Below are 22053 nucleotides of genomic sequence, written 5' to 3' on the forward strand. Positions count from 1 at the left end.
AGGCTGACTGCTGAGGAACAGAGTGAGCACAAAGAAACAAGACCCCGGTTTAATCCTTTGTTTAAAACCCACCAGCCCCGCCACAGGGCTGGTCTCTCCCTTTCTGAAGGGACATCTATTTGCCTGCAAGATGCCCTTACAAGTCCCATATCCCCTCACTACAGAATTCAAACGAGTCTCCAAATTGCCACTGCTGTAACACTAAGCATTGGAAAAGTCTGGATGACCTTTTATTAACATTTTTCGAAGCCAGTATGAGTTGGTAGGGTGTGTTTTGTCGCTGAACTGGGTGGGTGATTTATTTATTTATTTACTTTGCTACAAGCACCCTAAGGAATTATGAAAAATACTTGGTTTCTGTAGTTTATCCCATATGCTCTTAATAGGCTCACAAATATAATACCATTATAAAAAAGAAAAACTGCCAAGTCTGCTAAAAAAATTGTCATAACACTAAATTATTATATAAATATAAAGGGAGTGTGTCTGTAAAATATTCAGTCAATGAACATCCCTAGGTGATGGTTTCGCAGTGTTGTTTTTATTCCTGAGAGATCCATAACGCATTTGGGTATGCCACGTGTCACCACATGAGTCAGGCAGTTAACGCATGTGCTTTTCAGAAGGGTGTCTTCCCCATAGAACGAGCTATAAAAAAATGGAGAGATCTTGTTGCTTTGTGTGATAGGCATAATTTAATGTCTTGCTTATAACACTGCATCTTAAGGAAAAATACACACTGTCCTGTGTGGTTATTTACAATATATTGCTAAGTCTATGCAAATGGGTTTCCCGAGCCCAGGATTATATAACAAAGGTCAACAATGTTTGAAATATTTTGAAGCATATTCCCAGTATGCTCAGGGTATGTTGCTAATGTCCGATATATGCACATATATCTTAATATATTTCCAGATATTTCTCTTCCTTGTTCTCTCTGTTGCTTCCCACGGAATACCATTAGGGGGGTGTTTGGCTTTCTGAAGAGAGCCAAATGTTGCTGCTATCCATCTTGGAAAAATTTATTAAGGTGGCTAATTATGCGGTCCTTAATATTGAATTAGTAAGGAGGCTCCTTGATACCAATGCAGAAAAGGGAAAACCAGAGTCATTTCCTCGGTGTTGAAATGAGGCACTCAACAAATGGGAAGCTGAGTATACACTTATGAGGTCCTAGTTTTTGGTCACAGATTTCCAAATCAGGCATTGCTCATACGTATATGTGTGTGTGTGTGTGTGTGTGTGTGTGTGTGTGTGTGTGTGTGTGTGTGTAAGTGTTTGTTATTAGGTGTTCACAGAACCAGGATTGAACACATACACACACCCTTCCCAAGTGAAGACTCCATTCTTAATTTTTTAAGATTTTGCTTATTATTCTAACTCTGTGCATACATGTGTGTCCATGTGGGTGTGTGCATGTGAGTTCACGCACCCATGGAGGCCAGAGGTGTTAGACTCACTTCCCTGGGCCTGGAGTTACAGGCGGTTGTGAGATACCTGTTGTGGGTGCTGGGACTCGAACTCCAGCCCTCTGGAAAAGGAGCAGCACAGACTTATCCTCCAAGCCACCTCTCCCGCCTTCATTCTTATTTTTTTAATGGGAATTATTTGACCATAAATAATTCAAATACTGAGGAGAAACTGACCGGCCGATTGCATGAGGGTGGAAAAGGCTTATGAAAATCAGATCTCCTGGATCTAAGCTCTGCCCCAGAGAGGATGCAAGAAGAGCTCCGTTTGCTTCCAAGGTGTCTGGACTCAGCTCTCAGTGCTGCCCTCCATTCTTGCTCCTCATAAAATCACCAGGTGCACTATAACACCACTAGGAAAGAGGCCTCCAGAAAAGATGCTCACTCCTGGAGTATGGGCCAGACAGGACAGTCACAAACTCTGGGCCACCATGCCAGCTTCAGGTTGCCCTGGTCTTTAAGGTCCTCAAAACAAGCCAGGCATGGAGGCACACTTCCATAATCCCAGAAATGTAGGAGGCTGAGGAGGAAGGAGTGTGAGTCCCAGGCCACCCTGGACTACATAGAGTTCAAGGCCAGCCTGGGTTACAAAAAAATGTTCAAGGCCAGCCTGGGCTACATAAAGTGTTCAAGGACAGCCTGGGCTATATAAAGTGTTCAAGGACAGCCTGAGCTACATAAAGTGTTCAAGGCCAGGCTGGGCGGCAGAGCAAATTCAAAGTCAACCTGGGCTTCATTGGCAAATTCCAGGCTAGCATAGGCTCCACGGTAAGTTTCAGGCCAAAAACCAAGGGGTAAGAGGAGCTCAAGGTGGCTCCATGGTGGAGGGTGCTTGCTGCCAAGTCTGCCCACCTGACTTCCATCCCATGACCCACACTGTTGAAGGTGAGCATTGACTCTTCAAGTTGTCCCCTGACCTCTGACCTCATTCCCCCGACAGAGAGAGAGAGAGAGAGAGAGAGAGAGAGAGAGAGAGAGAGAGAGAGAGAGAACTTCGCTTCGCTTCTTATTTTTAAAGCTCTTAGCTAGAGATTCAGCAGACGCGTTCCCTCGGGCAGGTGAGAGGGCTCAGTGAATCAAGGAGCTCACTGTCAGGCCTGGTGAGCTGAGTTCCATCCCTGAGACCCACATGGTGGAAGGAGAGAACTGACTCCTGCAAGTTGCCCTCAGACCACTATACACCCACTCAGGCACATGCAAGCCCTCACACATGCACACACAAATACAGATAAATAAATACCATTTTTAAATCTTTAAAGCACAAAATAAACTTCCAAGGTAAAACTTTCTGGTGAATCCATTTTTTTCAGACATTGACCAAACCCCCTACCCACTTACTAGAAAGTCTGTCTGGATGTGATGGTGGATCGGGGGCCTTTCAAGAGATTCCATTTCCCCATCATCAATACACCAATCACAGCCTGCCTGGTGAGTCCTTTGCAAGGGACAGGACCAGTGGGCCCAGACTTCCTCTAAACAATTTCTTGCAGCCATGTTCCCACAAAAAGGAGTGATGTGGAGTCTTCAGGAGCAGCATTCCTGGGATAGCTAATCTTGGCTATCAACTTGACGTACTTGGGGAGAAGGGACCTCAACTGAAGAACTGCCTGAAGTCAACTGAAGACTAGTGTGTGACATATCTGCAGGGCATTTTCTTAATTAATGATTGATGTGGGAGAGCCCAGCCTTCCGTGGGCAGTGCCATCCCAGAGCACATAGTTGTAAAAAAAAAAAACCTGCAATGCCATGGGGAGCAAGCCAGTTCAGTCCCGGCCCCCTCCAGGTCCCTGCCCCAACCTTCCTTCATGACAGAATGTGACCTATAAGCTAAAATTAACCCTTTCCTCTCCAAGTTGCTTTGGATCAACAAAGAGCAAACCTGGATGCACACCCCCAGAAGCAGAACACAGATCTCCCCATAAGAGGCCAGCTTCCTCTTCCTCCAGAAAAAGGCATCATGGTCATACACGGCTCCCCACATGCTTTCCCTGCCTTCTCTGGCTTGGGCTTCCCTGAGTCCCAAAATAATGATCCCTCTTGTGGGGGAAGATGGGAAGGTATATATGTACAGCTGAAAACAGTCCCTGTTTCCTCCCAAACCTCAAAGTGCTTTGTGGAACATTCCAGAAGGTTTGGAGAGAGGGATTTCAAAGGAGCCCAGAGAGCTATGAGCGTCTTTGTTCTCCCACTGGAAACTCAACTGTATATAAAAGAGAGCAAATGTTAAATCATTTAAAGAGAGCTATTTTTCATAGTTCTCAGTACATAAATGTGTTTCGGTACATGTTATTGTAAAATAGTGTTCCTACTTACATTCTTATACATCTGTTGTTGTGTTTACTCATCTCTAGTTCTGACTTTTAGAAATAGCAATAAATCTATTTTTTAATCCCCTCTCCTGATGACTGATTATTCATCGCTAAAAGGGATGGAGGGGAGTCCATGTGAGGAGTGATCCGCCCTCCCCAGCAAACTCCACTTTTACAAGATAAACAGGGTCCAGGGAGATTCCTCTCCTGTCCTGGGTAGTTTATGCAAACTAAATAAGGAGTTGGTGGCAGCTCAAATAAATATAAATTACCCTCCAGTGGAGACTCCAACCACTTGTTACAGTCTATTTCAACAAGAAGGAGCCAGTAGTGACATCTACAGAAACAATGCAATTCATTTCTACACTGCAACCCAAATACAAAGATCACAAATGGCCTCACTGAGACTCAGTCATCACAGAGCTGAACTGGAGGGGATGGGAAGCTGGGAAGGGTGAAAGAGGAGGGACGGAGTTGCCATTTCTAAACCCTGGGGAGAGGGCAAGAGTCACCAAACCAAGGGCCTAGCCATGTGTGTAAGTGAGGAGAGATCAGGCTTATGCCGCTATAACAAGCAGCCCCTAAGTCTTGGTTGTTTAGACGCATCAAGTGGTGATTTCTTACTCTCAAGAAACGTGCAGAATCTGTGAAACTCACAAGGGTAGATTTCCATCCTGTATTTCTGTGTCCTAATGATCAAGCTGTATTTATCTTGGAGCTCCTGCACCTTGCTACAAGGTGACCGGCTGGATAGGAGAAAGGAGGAGAGAGCTGCCCATGTCCTGCTACCCACCAGCTCTTCCATGCTTTCCCTTAAAGCAGCCCCTTCACCAGAAGTCACTCATCCCATCTACGTGGGAACCAAGAAATTTAGGAGAACAGGAAGGCATCCTTGGTGAACAATTCTTTCTCTGTCACAAGGGACAGATTGCTTCCCAGTCAGTAACCATGTCGCCTGACTGGAAAGGAAGACAACCCCCATAACCTTGTGCATGCTCAGCAAGCATGCTTTCGCCGACCCACCTGTACCCAGCCCTTGTTCGTTGTTTGTTTGTTTGTTCGTTTTGTTCTTAAGACAGGTCTTGCTATGTAGCCCAAGCTAGCCTCAAATTCCCTGTGCTCCTCCTACCTTCACCACCCAAGAACCTGGATTACAGGCATGTGCCACCACGCCTCAGTTGACTGGCTTCTTTGAGGTACGCGACAAAGGATGTGACAACGCCGGTCTAACGGGCAAACGCAGAGATGGAAGACTAGAGATTTATACATGTGCATAGTTAGTGCACACATGCAGATTGGTAGAAATAGCAATAACTATCTGACCAACATTTCAGCATGCCGGCACAGGGATGAGCATGGGTCAAAGACTAGAGCTTTAACATACAGAGGAATCACCAGTTGGTATCTCATCCATTCCCAAGTGCCTTCCTATTTTATATGTAGTAGCTTATACCTAGGCTGCTGGATAGTATTTTTTCAATAAATTCTGACTGTGCCCTAGAACACCTGATGATGCATAGTGAAACACTCTCTCAAAAGAAGAAAAAGTTAAGATGCATTACAATGACTCTGTAAGAGGGGCCACACTTGGTTCCGATGGTATAGTGTTGCTGCTGCTGTCCTGTTGTTAATTTTTGGTTAGCCACTAGTTATAAGCTAATCTTACCAAATGCTGCTTGGAAATACAGCATCTCTGGGTCACACAACAAAAGCACACTGTGATGTGATGAAAAACAGAACCCTCAGGAGCTGGCATAGAATGGCAGAACCTGGGGTTTGAACATGAGTTCTAATCTCAACTTTTTTTACCATCAGCATCCTTAGCCTTGACCAGACAACATCAGCTTTGGGCCTCTCCTGGCGTGCAAGAAGGGCAGTATTGGAAGGATTGCATAAGATGCCATGTCTAGGAGGTCAGGAGAGGTGGCTTGGGTACTAAGAGCACTGCATTGCTCTTGCAGAGGACCTGAGTTCAGTTCCTTGCACCCACAATGGTGTCTCACAACCACCTGTAGCTCTAGTTCCAGGGGATCTGACGCCCTCTTCTGGCCTCTGCAGGGCACCAAATGCACATGGTGCACAGACATACATGCAGGCAAGACACTAATACACATAAAATAAAATAAGTAAACCTTTAATAAATAAATAAATAAATAAATAAATAAATAAATAAATAAATAAATAAATAAGTGGCCATGCCAAGGATGATGGATTGGTAAATACTGGGTATGTCCTTGGAGTCTCAATCTCTTAAGCTCCAGGTGACACCTGGAAGCTCTCCAGACACCTGAAGTGTGACAGAACCAGACCATGTGTGTGACTTGGGAAGTTATGCAGGATGTGTTGATGAAATGGAGCTACCCTCAGAAATGAGACCATGAGAACCTCTTTGGAGCTTAAGTTAAGACCTCACAAACACCCCACCATACAGTCATTCAACTGTAGATTCTCCAGAATTGCCAAGTTCAAGTTTGGCTTTGGCTGTGGCAACCTCTTCCAGCACTGCGACAGACGTGTCTGGTGGCTGGAGTCACGTTATTCCTGGGACCCTCACTTCACTCTCAACGACAATGCCCCACGCCCAGGAATGCCTTTTTAACCATACTATTGGCTGTTTCAATCGAATTACAAAACACAAAGATAAAATAATAAGAAATGCCCATTTTTCACTGAAACGCCAGCTAGCAGGGCCTATAGGTTGTGAGCATTTTTAATATTATACTTTTGTGCTTTCCTAAACTAATTTAGCCTGCTAATTTTCTATAATTACCTGAACACTCTTAACTTCGCCTGGTCAGATGAGTTCTGCCAAGCTTATATAACCAGCATTAAAAAGATGCATTTAGCCACTCCGATTGTTCAAGTAACAAAGCCTGTGCAATCCGGGGGTTATTGTATTCTCCCAAAAGTACTTAAATAATAGCCTAAAATCTGAAGAATTACTTTAATACTTCAATAAAAATAACCCAATTCAAAACATTTTCAAAGAAACATAGTTCTTTGCTCTAGGCTACCAAGTAATGGCTGAGAGAAAGTATATAGCCTGTCACTTCTGATTAGAGGGCTGTGCCTCTGTGCTTTGAATGAGGGGCATGTCTGGTAATAGGAAGTGCAGATATTAAAGTTAATAAAATAATGTGGAATACGATCTATATGAAACTTGACCAAGTATTGCACTGACTAGCACATACATTACTCTGCTCAGTCAACTGCTGTGGCCTAGCATCTAACGGCAGGCTTAATTTCTGTTTCCAATGAGAGTACAGCTAAAAATACAATTTCCAGATTAGACAAATATTTTATCTGACTCCCTAACAAATGTAACCAAGGACTGCTGGCACATCTACACAGATGCCCGGTCACCATGAGAAAGAATGACAAGTGTTAAAGACTGCTCGGCTTGAAAACGCTGAGAAACCCCAGCATCTTTGAGGTCATTATAAATAATTAGCTGTAAACACGGTGATGTGGAGGCTTCGTGACTGGAAAGGGACAAGGGTGGATCCATTTCTCTCCCGCCCTCAGAGGCTCTCGGCTCCCCCTTGGCACAATTAGGGCCTCTCCACAGACTGAGGCCCCTGCACGCTCATTATTGCCTCTTTAATCTAAAATCCCAACACCAACCATAATGGTTTTGCTTTTCGATACATTAACCTTCAACTTGTATTTTCACTATTAAATAACCCAGCTCTGAGAACCACCTAGAATTCCTTTTTTTCCCTAGTCACCTTCATGAAGCCATGCGGTAGCCATGATGTGACCCTCTTCAGGGATTTAAAAGCAATTCCATGAGCTAATCTCAGTAAACCCAGAATTAAAGTTCTTGTTTCTATATTTCACTTTCAAAATATTTAGAACTTTGACGTATGTGACATTATGTTTTCATTAAAACAGCTGATTTCAAAATGCTGCGCTGAGCAGAAACGCCATAAACACTTTATGATGAACTGCCATGCTCTTAATTAAAACAATAAATCCAGCACACAATATTTGTGCAGCCTCGGGTCTGACCTTTGCCTCCTGCTATCCAGCACCAAGCCGCTGCCGCGTTCCCAACGCCAGACGTGGAAGGTTTTAAAACATGATCTACAAAGGCACTAAAGATAAAATAAGAGAAAAGCAACCATTAGTCTTTGCAGTTATGATTAATTCAGTTCATATTTTACAATCTGGTTATGGAGTAAAACTGCGGATTTTACATCAAGTATTTGCCATGTCTGTACCTAATGTATAAAAATGCTGGATATTTTAGAAAATGGCACCACGCTGGTGCCCTATGACGCCATGATTGAAAATAATCAGAATAGACGGAGTCGCTTATCCATCTGAAATGATGGACAGAGCTCACCCATTGGTCAGTCTCAGATAATAATTATGTGCATTAGAACCTGTACTGGAGTAGTTTAAATTCAAATGGTCATTCAGTTTTACCGCATCCATCCCCAAAGCAGGCAGCAGGAGTGTGGTGAATTAATGAGCTGTAGTGACAGTGAACTGGTTGCATTGGTGTGGTGTCTCTAAGTGACCTTGGGAACTGCTGTTACCTCCAGGGGCAAAAACTGTTCTGAACTGTGCTAGCACACACCTCCAAGAGAGTTTAACGGGAATCTGGAGAGCCCATGCTATAGCTCTCACTAGATGGAAGGGCAGATGACATCTGGGTTCCAAGAAAAAAGTAAGTGTGCCTATCCATGGTTGAAGCAGAGACTTCCTGCAAGGAGGGGATAGAATGGAGGATAACATTGTGATCCCTATGGTAAGGTAGCCCTTTATTACCTCCCCAGTCATGGCTGACATGAGCACATGTCCTTGGTCCCTTCCACTCCTCTGTCTTTTCAGCCTTCCATTTTTGAGATTTATTTTTATTATTTTAATTATGTGAATGTATGTGTGTCTGCATGTGGATATATACACATGAGTGCAGTTGCTCATGGAGGCCAGAAGAGGGCATCAGATCTCCTGGAGTTAGAGTTACAGGCAATTGTGAGCTACCCAACACAACTGCTCCAAAACGGGCTCAGGCCCTCTGCAAAAGCAGTACGCACTCCACTGAGCCATCTCTCTGGGCCTTTTCAACCTTTCCCAGGGGCCCAAACCTGCTGTGTGCTCATTTGAAAAACACCTGCACATGTACACATGTACAGAGCCTCAGAGCCCACGGTGTTAATGAGGTGGTCTGCTCTTGCAGGTTACAGCAAGAACTCACCAAGGTTCTAGAAAAAGGCAGGAGAAGGAAGCTGTAAGGGTCACAGGTAGCCATCTAGACTCTCAGTCCAGGACCTGGGTCTATTTTACCTACATTTGGAGAAATGGAACTCCAGGGTGGCCAGTGCCCACTGCAAAGACAAGATCTCCACCCTCGATTACTGAGCTTTGGACATCAACCACCTACAAAGCCTCATTGTGACTATTCAAGTCCTCCTTTATCCATAGAGCATTGTGAACTTACAGATGTCATCCATACCTAAGTCCTGAGGGAGACCAATACTGCTCATTCCTGCCCACGGGTCCACCAAAGTGACTTCCAAGGACAAATACCAAGCGAGTTCCAGAGCTTTTTCCACCTGACCAGAAACATGAGTCTCTGATATCATTTGACTGGGGAATTCTGCTCCACCATCTTAATAGAAGGAGAGCCTGGGGAAAACTGGGGTCTGAGGGTTCCTGAGCATGTCCAGGGTTTTTGTACCCACACAGCCCTGTCCCAGATCTCAGGGGTGTCCTCTGGATAATTTTAGAGTAATTTAATGTCATAAAAATATATATTTAAAAGGATAGAGAGAATACTCAGTGGTTGAGTGTGGCTGATGCTCTTCTAGGAGACCAGAGCTCAGTTTCCAGCACCCATGTCCCATGTAGGATATCTCATGGCAACTTGGAACTCCAAGTCCAAGGATTCCAGCACACTCTTCTGGCCTCCAGACACCGCACGCGCACACACACACACACACACACACACACACACACACACACACACACAATCCATGTAAAAATAAATAAACACAAACAAATTCTGGACCTCTTGAGAATGCAGCTAGTATATGATTTCTTTGTCAAGTTTGTGCTTTCCACTGTGGGAGTGACAGACTCACTCACAATGTTCAGAACTGGAGTGGACGGAATCAATATGCAAGTGACGCACAGGGGCTGAGGGAAAACAGATGGAACCATAGAGCTTGGTCCATGGAAGTTGCCCCCACCTCGGTGTGAGGAGTGAGGCAACATCCCCCCAGAGATTTGCCCAGGATATATAACGTGTGTATGCTTTTCTCCAATTTTCTTCCTGTGGAGTGAACCCCTGATGCATGCAGAATCTACCTAGAAGGACAACTGGAATCAACAGTTTTACTGTAACCAAGCACCTGAAGGAGGGAAAATTTATTCTGACTCATGGCTTTGGGATTTTCTATCTGTGGTCACCTAGTCCCATTGAGTTGGGCCTAAGGAGAAGCATAATATCATGGTGGGGAGGGGATGGCAGAACTCAACTCATGACAACCAGGAAACAGAGAGACAGAGAGAGAGAGAGAGAGAGAGAGAGAGAGAGAGATCCTTCACATGCACACCCCCAGTGACATCCTTCGTCCAACCAGGCTCCAACTTTAGTTCCTACCACCTCCCAATAATGTCCTGATGTGACAGTTCTAACAGTGTTGTTCGAGACCTTATAATCCAGCCAGCTCCCAAGGAATGGCTCCACTATCTGAGGACCATGCCTTCAACGCGGGAGCCTTTTGTGGGGGAGGGGGAAATTCTGTGCCCAAAGCATAATAGGAGGTAATGGCAGAAGGTACTCTGTCACCACGTACGGTTCCAAGAAACAAAATGTAATGGAAGTGTTAGGCAATCTTGGCCCTAACCCACCTGCAAAAGAGCAATTTCACCTTCTGGAAAGACCCTTGGGCATGAGGTCAGTTCTAAAATGGTGTTTCATGTCTTCTTCACTACTAAGTGAATGTTGCTGTTCAAGATTGTATTCATTTCGCCGTTCTGTGTGTGCTTCATTTGTGAAGGTGACTTGGTTTTATACTTACATAAAAGCTACAAAAGGAATTGACAGCTACTTGGGTAAAATCTACAGTCAAGAATGTTACCACCTTCTTTGCTGGGCAACTGTGAGGATTAACTACAATCCTGCAGGAGAGAGGTTGTGAGATGGCTTAGCAAGGTGGACTTGCTGCTCTCAAAGAGGACCCAAGTTCAGTTCCTAGCACTCGATCAAAAGGCTCACAACCACCTGTAACTCCTCTTCCAGGGGATCAGATGCCTCCCCTGGCCTCTGCAGGCACTGTACTCATGTGCATGTGTGCAAGAACGCGCACGCACACACACACACACACACACACACACACACACACACACACACACACTTAAAAAATACATGAATGACACAAAGAATAAATTTAAAAAATAAAAATAAATCTAAAAAATAAAAATATAATTAAAAAATAAAAATAAATGATTTTAATTCACAGCACCAGGCATAGAAGAAAAAGCCAGTAAATGCTGTTGAATTAAGAACAAGGGAGGAGCTGTCTCACTTCACCCCATTGCTCAGGGAAGGCTGAATCCCTGTTTCTTGGAACTGGCTCGACCTTCTCACTCAAACTTAGATTTAGGCTAAGCTCTCTCAGCCTAGTGAATAGAGCACAGTCCCCTGGAGCAACAGGTAGGATGTGAGATTCTCATTGACTGGAAACTAATTCTCACACACCTGACAGTGTTCTGTCCATCCCTCTCAAAATAAGCAAGAACAGTGAGATGGACTTAGAGTTGTAAAATTCTCCCATGGTGACTGCACTGTGATTTGCTATCTTGCATTTTCTCCTACCTGGTTAATAAGATAGACTAGATTGGAGGGCTAACATCCTGGAGGGTGAAATTCACAGGATGGAGGGTTCTGTTGACCAAATACCCAAGAAAACCAACTTAAAGAGAGGAAGGATTTGTGTGGGCTTGTGGTTTCTAAAGGTTCAACCCAAAGCCCTTGGCTCCATTGATTCTGGACCCCATAGGAAGACAGACATCATAGTAACAAGAGCATGTGGGTGGCAGCTACTCACCTCAGTAGACAGGAAGCCGGGAGAGGGGAGGAAAACTGAGAATGAGAAGCACACGCCCTGTGACATCCTTCCTCCAGCTATGCCCCACCTCTTAAAGTTTCTAGAGCCTTCCAAGATAATGCCAACAGCTGGGGGCCAAGCCTTCATCACATGAACTTGAGAAGGGGTAAGTTGTATTTCAAATCTCATAACAAGAGCCAATGCCCCCAGAGGGGGCAATCTGCATGGGCCAGTGGTCCAGGAAAAAGATCTGACTCCGTAAAGAACTCAGCATATTCAGCCAGTGGCTGGCCTGGTGTCTGCTCAGAAAGAAAGGAGGAATAGAAACGTGGAGGAAGAAAGGCAGAGGACAGAAAACGAGCAGAGGCTACATGTAGCGGTTCACACCTTTAGTCCTAGCACGCAGGAGGCAGAGGCCCTGTGAGTTGAGGCCAGCCTGGTCTGCATAGCGAGTCTCAGGGTGGGCTACATAGTGAGAGCCGGTCTCCAAAGGACAGAAAACCAACAGAACCCTAAGGGTGTCTGTGCTGTCTTCTGTTGCCCTCCCTCCACACCCCCACCTGCCAGAGGAAGTTTAAGTTCAGCGAGATGGGGATGTAGGTTGCAAATCTTGTCTCCGAGTTGGGGGTGTATTTGGAGTCTTCTGCATACGCCTCTGTTCTGTTTTGAATTGTGTCACCCACCCCCCAAAGGAGATGTATGTTGAAATCCTAGCCTCCAACATCTCAGAGAATGACTGTATTTGTAAACAAGATATTTTTTTAAGGAGTTAAGTTAAAATGAGGACACCTGGTGGTGTCCTCACGAGGAGACACTAGGGCAAACAGAAGACAGCCGTCATGGCCAGGGAGAGACGTCTCAGAAAAAAGTGACCCTGTCTACCCTTCAGTCTTAGACATCCAGCCTCAGAAATGGGAGGAGGTACAGTTCTGTTGTGTGAGCCGCCCTGCCGGGGGCACTGGTTAGAGTCACACTAGCACACTGATGTACTTTTGACCCCCAAAGTTCAAGAACTGATTTCTGGCCTCAAGTCTAGTTCAGAGGTACAACATCTGCCTCGAATTCACCAGTGAAGACTAAAGATATGACTCAGCAGTAGAGCCCCTGCCTAGAATCCCCCAGTGAGGGGCTGGGGATGTGACTCAGTGGTAGAGCCCCTGCCTAGAATCCCCCAGTGAGGGGCTGGGGTGTAGCTCAGTGGTAGAGCCCCTGCCTAGAATCCCCCAGTGAGGGGCTGGAGTGTGGCTCAGTGGTAGAGCACCTGCCTAGAATCCCCCAGTGAGGGGCTGGGGTGTAGCTCAGTGGTAGAGCCCCTGCCTAGAATCCCCCAGTGAGGGGCTGGGGTGTGGCTCAGTGGTAGAGCCCCTGCCTAGCACATCCAGGGCCCTGAGTTCCATCCCTAGCACTGCAGAAAATAAAAACAAGCAACTGATTTGCCTTTTCTGTAGAAGACCGCTCTGCCAACTGTCTTCTACAAGACAGATCCAAGTTGGTGTCGGGAGGCTGAAACAACAATACACCAGACAACTTCAGTCTGTGACCAATCACAATTCCCCATGTCATGCTTGGCCACTTGTCCCCAGATGAACCTCATCTTGTCCCTGTCTCCAATGCCATTTGTATAGGAGTGACCTGAAGAAACACCAGTCATCCACAGCAGACTGGGTACTTCATGGCATCTTCCCACTGTAGCTGTACCTACTGGGCTGGTCCCTAAGTGAGTGTGACATCAGGCACAGTGTCCAGCTCTGGCTTTAGAGCCCCCAGGCACCTTGCTGTGCCTCCACCACTGCCCATCCATCCCTGAGTACCTGCCATGTGCCTGCAGCCCTACTGCTATGCCAGATCTCTGCAGAAGATGAGGCCCAGAGGCACAAAAGGAGAGCAGGGGCTCCCAGGGCTCAGCTCTGCTCTACCAGGGGACAAACAGACCCTTTCATTTCCCAAAATCACCTTCCAAGAACACTCCCATACGGGGCCATAAAAAAAGGCTCAGACCCAAAATTTTTTTAGAGGGGATTTTTATATCTGTGAGTATCTATTGAGTTTTATGTCCCTTCAGAGTGTCCGTGGGCTGTGGGCAGAGTGGAAAAGGTCTTTCATTAAACACAGGAAGCAAGCAAAGGCGAGAAACATGTTGGGCTCTTTGCCCTCTGATTTTAGGGTAATTCTTGGGAGTTTTAAAAGTCCCTTTCAGGCCTAGAGCAGGCAGTGGACTGAAGCGCAGCACCCTCTGGTGGTTGATGGTGTTCAGAGTCCTAGCCCCTGGTCCAACAGAGGCTGGAAGCCTGGGTCACCTGCCAAGGCAACCAGCAGTACAGAATGGATGGGACTTTTAGGGGACCTTGAGAGGCTGCTGACCTGCAGCACAGGCTGAGCCCAGGTACCTCTGTGCGCATGTGGTCATGTAAAGGGCATATGCATGTGTGTGCACATGCAGGGGCATGCTTGTGGTCGCCTCTGAGAAGCAAGGTCACCCACAGTGACCCAGGAAGCACAAGATTCTCTCTTCCTTGGGTTACCTCTCCCTAGTGTCCAGGCCTTGGAGGTAGGATCCCCAGTGTTTCCCTCTTACTCATCCTTTCCGCTTATTTACAACATGTTTCTTACACACACACACACACACACACACACACACACACACACACGCACACACACACAGAGTCTTGGGGGAAGACGGTGTTTTTTAGAATGCTTGGGACACAACTCCCACAAGGAAATCTGAGAACAACGTGGGTGGACTCTCCTGACACAGGAGAATGGTACACTCTGAGGTTGGTGAGCAAGGGAGGTGTGTGTGCTGGCCTGAGGGAGATGAACAACTGGGAACCTAGCTCACGTCTCCTTTCCTACCAACGCACAGGCAGCTGCATCTCTACAGCTGAGGGCTTACAGTATGTGCAGAAGTTCCCACGGTGTGCCTCAGCACATACCCTTCTGGCGTCTATGCCTGAAAACCCAACAGCAGGCTCCAAGGCCCTGGATGCAGAAGTAAGTCAGGACTTAAAGGGGTGTATCCCAGCCAAGGGAGCCCTCTGAGTCTGCCTCTCCGCCAGCCACACCCGAGAGAGTGAGGCAGGTAGGTGGGTGTACTGAGAGCACAGGTTTGAGGGGCCTGACTCCAGCTCCCGAAACAGTGACTTACTGACTCCAAGCCTCAGTTCCCTCAAATCGACAGTGGAAAACAAGCTCGGAACGTGCTTCCCAGGCTGTTAGAAGAACAGACACAGGCTGCACACGCAAAACACTGACCCAAAGCAACCTGGGGAGGAGGAAAGGGTTAATTTCCACTCACTACTCTCACAGCACCATCCACCACAGAGGGCACGTATGGCAGGAATAGAGTCGGAGATCACGGAGGACCACTGCTTACTGGCTTGCTGCGAGTAAGCTTGCTCATGGCTTGCTCAGCCTGCTTCCTTATACAAGCCAGGACCACCTGCCAAGGGTGCCACCACCCACAGTGAGCTGGGCCCTCTCACATCAATCATTAACCAAGAAAATGCCCCCACAGACATGTCCAGAGAACCATCTGATGGAGGCGATTTCTCAGTTGAAATCCCCTCTTCCCAGATGACTCCAGCTTATGCCAAGCTGACAGAAAACAGCCAGCACACAGTGGCCTGTAATTGAACACTAGCCCTTAACCACCATTGTCCTCACTATTATCTATGCTGTTCCTTCCTCACTAACACTACACAGGATAAGCAATAGCCCAGTGGCCCATAAAAGGCCCAAACTTTCCTAAGGGCCCAACAATCTCCATTTCCCATCAGCCTCTGAGGACACAGGACATCCCCCTACCCACAGGATTCCGTAGACATCAGACCTTAGGCCCGGCTGGCTGGCCCCATCTGTCTGCAGTCTTAATTCCTTCTCTCACTCAGAGGTCCCTACCGTCAAGCTTTCCTGTCACAGAGATCACGGTGGAGGCTAAGACAGTCAGTGCAGAAGTCTAGAAACAGCTCCAAGGGGACAAGAAAGGATACTAGTGTATCCCCAAGTCTATTTCCATCTGGAACTTCAAAACGTCTCCAGAGACAGCCTTCACTCTGCAATGAAAGTGAAGCCCTGCCAGCCCAAAGCCCACCTCCACTGCTCCCCCAAAGCTTGCATCCAGAGCTCCCCACAAACACAGGTTGTAACTGAAAGTATGAAATTCAGGAAGCGGGACGCTGCTAACTCTCACGGCAGCATTAACTCATTCGCTTGCACATATGGGGTATTTGGATCCCAGTGGGCCTGCTATATATACAGCTTATTATACAGTAGGTGCGACTTGGGAGAATTAATGTTACCATAGGAACATTTGGATCAAGCCTGGCTTCTAGGGAGGAGAGAGAAAAAATAAGTTTTCCTGCTCAGCGCACTTCTCTGTTTGGAGCTGCAGAGAGGAAGGAGTCGTGTAATGGAGTCAAATGAGGCGAGGAGGGGCTTCCCCTGGTGGCTTGGGGAAGGTGAGAATTCCTGGAAGCAGCTCACTGGGGAGAGAAAACAGAAAGTTAGAAACCAAAGCCAGAAGCCCCTGTAGCTCAGAGGGCTGGGAGGGAGGGTGTGGGAACAAAGCCCTCCCTGCTAGAAGTGAGGGCCTGGGTGGCAAAGCTGGAGTACTGCCTTGGGGACAAGCTAAATTCCCCCCTCCATCTCTAAAATAAGATGTCCTTACTCCCCACCACCATACGCTGTCTTATTCTTCCAGGAGTCCATGGTCCTAGAAATACCATCCAGGCAGGAGGGGGGTCAAGGATGAGGTGGGCGTTCTGCTCCCTGTTAGGCACATTGCAGGGACCCATCCTTGACTGAAGAGAGCGGAAAATAGATTGGGGGGTGATTCATCCATAGTGAGCACAATAGTTCTCTGTGGGAAGCAAAGCCCTTGTGCCTGTCTATAGATTCCCACCCCCAAGTCAAACTCCATTAATAAAAAAATCAGAGCTCTCAACCACTAGCATATTCTCAACACAGCTGGGTATGCACTGAGTTCCCACAGGCTCTGAAACCCATATGCCTACCACCTCTTTTTGGGAAACACAAGGGTCTGATGTCTCCTACCCCCTTCCCTGTCTTTGCACATCTGGGGGGTGCTGACAAGCCACAGATACTGAGATAGACCCAGTCTAGTCATTCTACTCAAGCCAAAGGCAGCCCCGCAACCCTGGAGACCCACGCCCCAGGTAAACCCCACCCCCACCCAGGGAGCTGCTCTGTCACGTCTCTGCATCCTTAGCATGTGGCAATACACCAGACATGCAGAGCTGGCCGGAAACTACTTGGCTGAAGGAGTGAGGGTTGAGTCCAGGATGAGAGCAAAGGAAGAGGTTGAGAAGAGGGCTGGAGAGACTGCTCAGTGGTTCAGAGCATTTGCAGCTTTTCCAGGGTCTGAGTTTGGTCTCCAACACCCAGGTAGGGAGGCTCTAAACCCCCTGTAATTCCAGTCCCAAGGGATTCAGTGCTCTGTTCTAGTCTCCACAGACAGACAGACAGACAGACAGACAGACACACACACACACACACACACACACACACACACACACACACACTCACATACTCACACACACACACTTAAAATTTTAAAAAAATAGTCCTTTTAAAAAGAACAACAGAGAAAGAACAGGACACTAGCACCATTTCCTAAATCCAACTAGCGCCCACTTTGTAGCGGGGGTTCTATTGCACCCAAGAAGATGTGCGGATAATGAGACTTTACTCTGCCTTCAAAATAGGGGGCGGGCGGAACATCACCAAGGACGATGTCTTACTCCTGTCTCCCAAGAATCCAAGCCTACACAGATCTAGAACAGATACCTGCCAACACCTCCAATAACATCAAGATGGTCGAGCAGCAGGGACCTGCTCAGGAGAAGTGGGAAGACACACAGAGTGGGAGGTTCATTCTGAACCACTGTGCAACACCCTGGCATCCTACAGCCACCCAGGCTACCTGGTGACTGTAACTAAAGTTCTCCGCCCCTCTAGGCATTTCAGAAGCCTTTCAAACACTGCAACAGAATTCGGGGGACATTGCCGAAGAGGGGGCAGAAAGAAGGTAAGGTCTTACCAGAGAATGGGGATGGGGCCGTGAAATGCTGTGTTCTGGACATGGCGTGGCTGTGGCAGTCATCAACTCCCGGAAGCTGTGGTTTCCTGAACAAGATCAAGCCAGCGAGATCAGCTGCCCCTCCCGCAGGCAGTGCTGACTGGGCTCAGGGGGATTCAGGGACAATAAACAGGGAACGTGAAAGTGGGACGGAGAGGGTGTTGAGGGTGTTGGAGGGAGGGGGTGGCCATGATAAAGATATATTATCTGCATGAATGAAATCGACAAAGAACAAACAACAGATAAACCACAACAGGGAAAAGGAGGGTGGCTCCCCGTTTCACTTGAAGCTCTGTCTTGAAGTGTATATGATAGTGAAGTGGGATATCTCAATGCCCCCGAAGATACCCCAGCTTGGCACTGTGTACTAAATATCCTAACACCCTGGGTGGGAGGGAGCAAGTCCTAGAGATGGGCGAAAGGCACCCATGACATCCTCAAGGAAGTCTGCATTCTCTCTTCCCACCCTCTAGTTAAAATAAGCGGGGAGGGTTGCAGCGTTCCCCAGCCAATGCTCGACCAGTTTCTCAGGACAGACCAGCAAGGGAGACGGTACTTTTGACATATCGCTTCTCCTCTGAGGAGGGCAAACAGGTGCGAAGGATTATCATCCAAAGAGCCCAGCACTACTGAAAAGGAACCCGTACATAGCTCCCGGGTTCCTCGCAGCACCAGACACATTATCACTCTGCTCTGTGCTAAAGATTTTTCTCTTTGTTCATTTCACTCAGTTTTGTTTGAGTGTGTAGCGTTTTCATTCTGTCTGTGGCATGATTTTGAAATTAAGCAGTTTGTGTGCAGACAGCTGGTGGTACAACTGGCCTATTCCCTTCAGCCCCCACAAAGGGCCAACTTGCAGGGTGTACAGCCCTGGGGGCGCTTACCTACAACAAACACCCATCCTACCCAGAGAGGGGGCAGCTCAGGGCAGAGGGAGGGGGGATGCTGTCAGAGTGTGAGGGTGCCACAGGTAAAAATGGAAAAAGGCTTCTGAGCTCTGGGGACATCCTGGGATGAGACGTGAGTCATCCATAAAACAGTATCCTCTGCTCTTCAACACACCTTTCTGGGACCCAGTCCAGATGGAAGGTGGGCAATGGTCAATCCCTCACGCTATTATTAAGCCCCTTCTACAGGTGAAGTCTGCTTGCTTTAGTAACAGATAAAGTTGCCCCGCCCAGACTCCTATGTCACCTACACCTCAGGCCTCTGGCAATTCTTGCACTAACTTAGCATGTCTGGTGGAGCCACCGTTGTCTTTTCCTTGAGACACTGTGCCATTATCATTTAGATCTTTCCTTTATTATCACTGTGGTTTGTTTTTTACATTGCTGGCCTCGTGCGTGCTGGGCACATGTTGTACCACTGGCCTCTATAACAAGCCCCCTTTCCATCTTTTCGTTTTGTCTCTTATCATTATTGTTTTACTCTTGCTGTGTGTGTGTGTGTGTGTGTGTGTGTGTGTGTGTGTGTGTTTGCATGAGTTAATGATGCCATATGCATGCAGTACCCAGTGAGGCCAGAAGAGGGCATTGGATTCCCCTGGAACTGGAGTTGAAGAAGGTTGTGAGCTGCCATGTGGGTGCCACCAATCCACCTTGATTTATGCAGGAGATCTGAGAGGCAGGAGGGGAAATATTTGGGTGTTGTTGTTGTTGTTGTTGTTGTTGTTTTTAAGTAATGGGTATTCTGAAGCAGGCACAGTGGTACCTGCCTGTAATACCAGCACTCATGAGGCCAAAGGAAGTTTGAAACCAGCCTGGGCTAAAAAACATCACTACCTCAAACAGAAGGAAACAAGAGTGGTCTAGCCTTCAATCTGTAAATAAGCCAACCTCCAAGCTAGGTGCCCAGCTTCTTGGTCACATAAATGGAGAGTTGATATTAATGCATTATGGGACTATGTTTTGTGTAAACTTGAGTTAATTGCTTATGATGCCTTTCTTTTTTATCTTTGTACATGTGCCTGATTGTGTTTGATGTATGTATGTGCCTGTTCATGTGTGCTTATTTGTGAGCATGGGTGTGTGGGTGACACAGCATGGAGGTCCGAGGACCACCTCAGGTATGGATCCTGGACCCCTGCCTTGTTTGAGACCGTGTCTCCCTCTTTATTGTTCACCATTGACTGTACCAGGCCAACTGACCTATATGCTCACCAGTTTTTGTCAGCTTAACACAAACCTAGACATCTAGGAAGAAGGGATCTCAACTGAGGAATTGCCTCCAATACATCGGCCTGTAGGCACATCTGTGAAGCATTTTTTGGACCGCTAATTAATGGCCTAGCCCACTGTGGGTGGTGCCATCCCCAGGGGGAGGGCCTAAGCTATAAAACAAAGGTAGTTGGGAAAGTCAGTAATCAGCATTCTCCACAACCCCTGCTTCAGTTCCTGCCTCTGAGTTCCTGCTTTGGTTCCCCTCCATGATGGGCTGTAACTTGTGAGGTGAAATAGGCCCTTTCCTCCTAAGTTTGTTTTGGTCAGAATTTTATCTCGACAAGAGAAACCAACTTAGAGACACATGCCAGGTGTCCAGATTGTTATGGGTGCTGGGGATTTGAACTGAGGCCCTCATGCTCGCATGGCAAGTGCTTCCCCCACTGGCCCATGCCCAGCCCCCACGAGGCTTCCATACAGTGAAACTAGCCTGGCTGCCATTGCTTTCAGAGTGTTTCATCTCCCATCACTGCCTCCCCAGTCCACCGATAGGGTCTTCGGTTCTCCAGTCCCAACTGCCCAGGATTTCCATGCCACTCAGCTTTCCCACACTGCAGTGCCAAGTTCTCCCCACCCATAGTCTGCCTTTATGCTCATTCCCTATGTTTGGTTGGCTTTTTTCATTCTACATAAATGATGTTCTTCAGGGACTCACCATGAGGATAATAGAACTGAACCCAGGTCCTCTGCAAGAGCAGAATGTGCTCTTAACTACTGAGCCATCTCTCCATCTCCCTGAAATTGTATTTTCAGTTCCTTTCTAGCTGCACAGAGACTTGGTCTACATGCTTTCCTCACTGTGGCCAATCTTCTCCTAAACAACCTCTTGGTGTTTAATGGGTCCTCGGGAAATAGATTTTTCTTTCTTTTTTTTTAAGAGAGAGAGAGAGAGAGAGAGAGAGAGAGAGAGAGAGAGAGAGAGAGAGAGAGAGAGAGAGATTCACTGTGTAGCCCAGGATGCCCTTGAAATCAGAACGTTCCTGCCTCAGCCTCCTCCTGAGTGCTGGGACTGCAGACATGCACCACCATGCCCAGCTACAAACACCTATTTTAAATGAAATCCTGGTTTGTGTTATTAAGTCATGTACTCTGAAAAGCTGAAGTCAAATGGAGGAAACCAATAAACAGGACTTCATCAAAATGTTAAAACTCTTTTACTCTGAAAAAAAAAAAACCTATGAAGAAGTTAAGCCAACACTCTGTGTATAGGAAGAAATAGTTGCAAACCACACAGCTGGCAAAGGACTAGTATGGGGAATATGTAAAGAACTGCCAAACTTCAACAGTTCAAACTGTTCAAAAATGGGCCCCAAATACAAAGGTACTCTGTGGCAAAGGGTGTTCACGTATGTTAAACGGTCTCACGAAGGGCAGGGGAGATGGTAAAGTAATTGCTGCACAGACATAATGCCCTGGGTTCAAATCCCTAGCACCCATGTAAAAGGCTGTGTGTGGCTGGAACCCTAGACTTGGGAGGGTCCCTGGAGCTGACTGTCTAGCCAGGCTAACCAGCTAGAAAGTTCCAGATTTGAAAACAGAGAAAAATGATAGATAGATAGATAGATAGATAGATAGATAGATAGATAGATAGATAATAGATAGATAGATAATAGATAGATAGATAATAGATAATAGATGATAGATAGATAGATAGATAGATAGATAGATAGATAGATAGATAGATAAATGGAGACTATTGCTTGCTCTTCCAGACGACCCAAGTTCAGGTCCCAGCTCCCCCTTATCAAATATTTCACAGCTACCTACAACTCTAGATCTGAAAGATCTGATGCCCTCTTCTGGCACAGGCAGGAACTCACACATAAATAAAAATATCTTTTTAAAAGATGGACTGTGATAAAGGAAGATTCCAGATGTTGTCCTCTGGCCTCCACT

At 46.8% G+C, this 22053-nt stretch overlaps 1 long non-coding RNA gene across 3 annotated transcripts in view; it reads right to left on the bottom strand.

The window, feature by feature from the left end:
• The window catches only part of LOC128095685 (uncharacterized), a 125277-nt gene extending 104277 nt beyond the window's left edge, over positions 1-21000 (bottom strand). For all 3 annotated transcript variants that reach the window (XR_008213303.1, XR_008213301.1, XR_008213302.1), the window contains exons 1-2: positions 17900-21000; positions 7790-7875 (exon numbers count right to left, since the gene is read on the bottom strand). This is a non-coding gene — a long non-coding RNA (uncharacterized LOC128095685). The remainder of the gene's footprint in view (positions 1-7789; positions 7876-17899) is intronic.
• Positions 21001-22053: the final 1053 nt, after the last annotated feature.

The sequence above is a fragment of the Peromyscus californicus genome, unplaced genomic scaffold, assembly GCF_007827085.1.
Source record: "Peromyscus californicus insignis strain IS unplaced genomic scaffold, ASM782708v3 Scaffold_4__1_contigs__length_199733344, whole genome shotgun sequence".
Classification (NCBI taxonomy): Eukaryota; Metazoa; Chordata; class Mammalia; order Rodentia; family Cricetidae; genus Peromyscus; species Peromyscus californicus.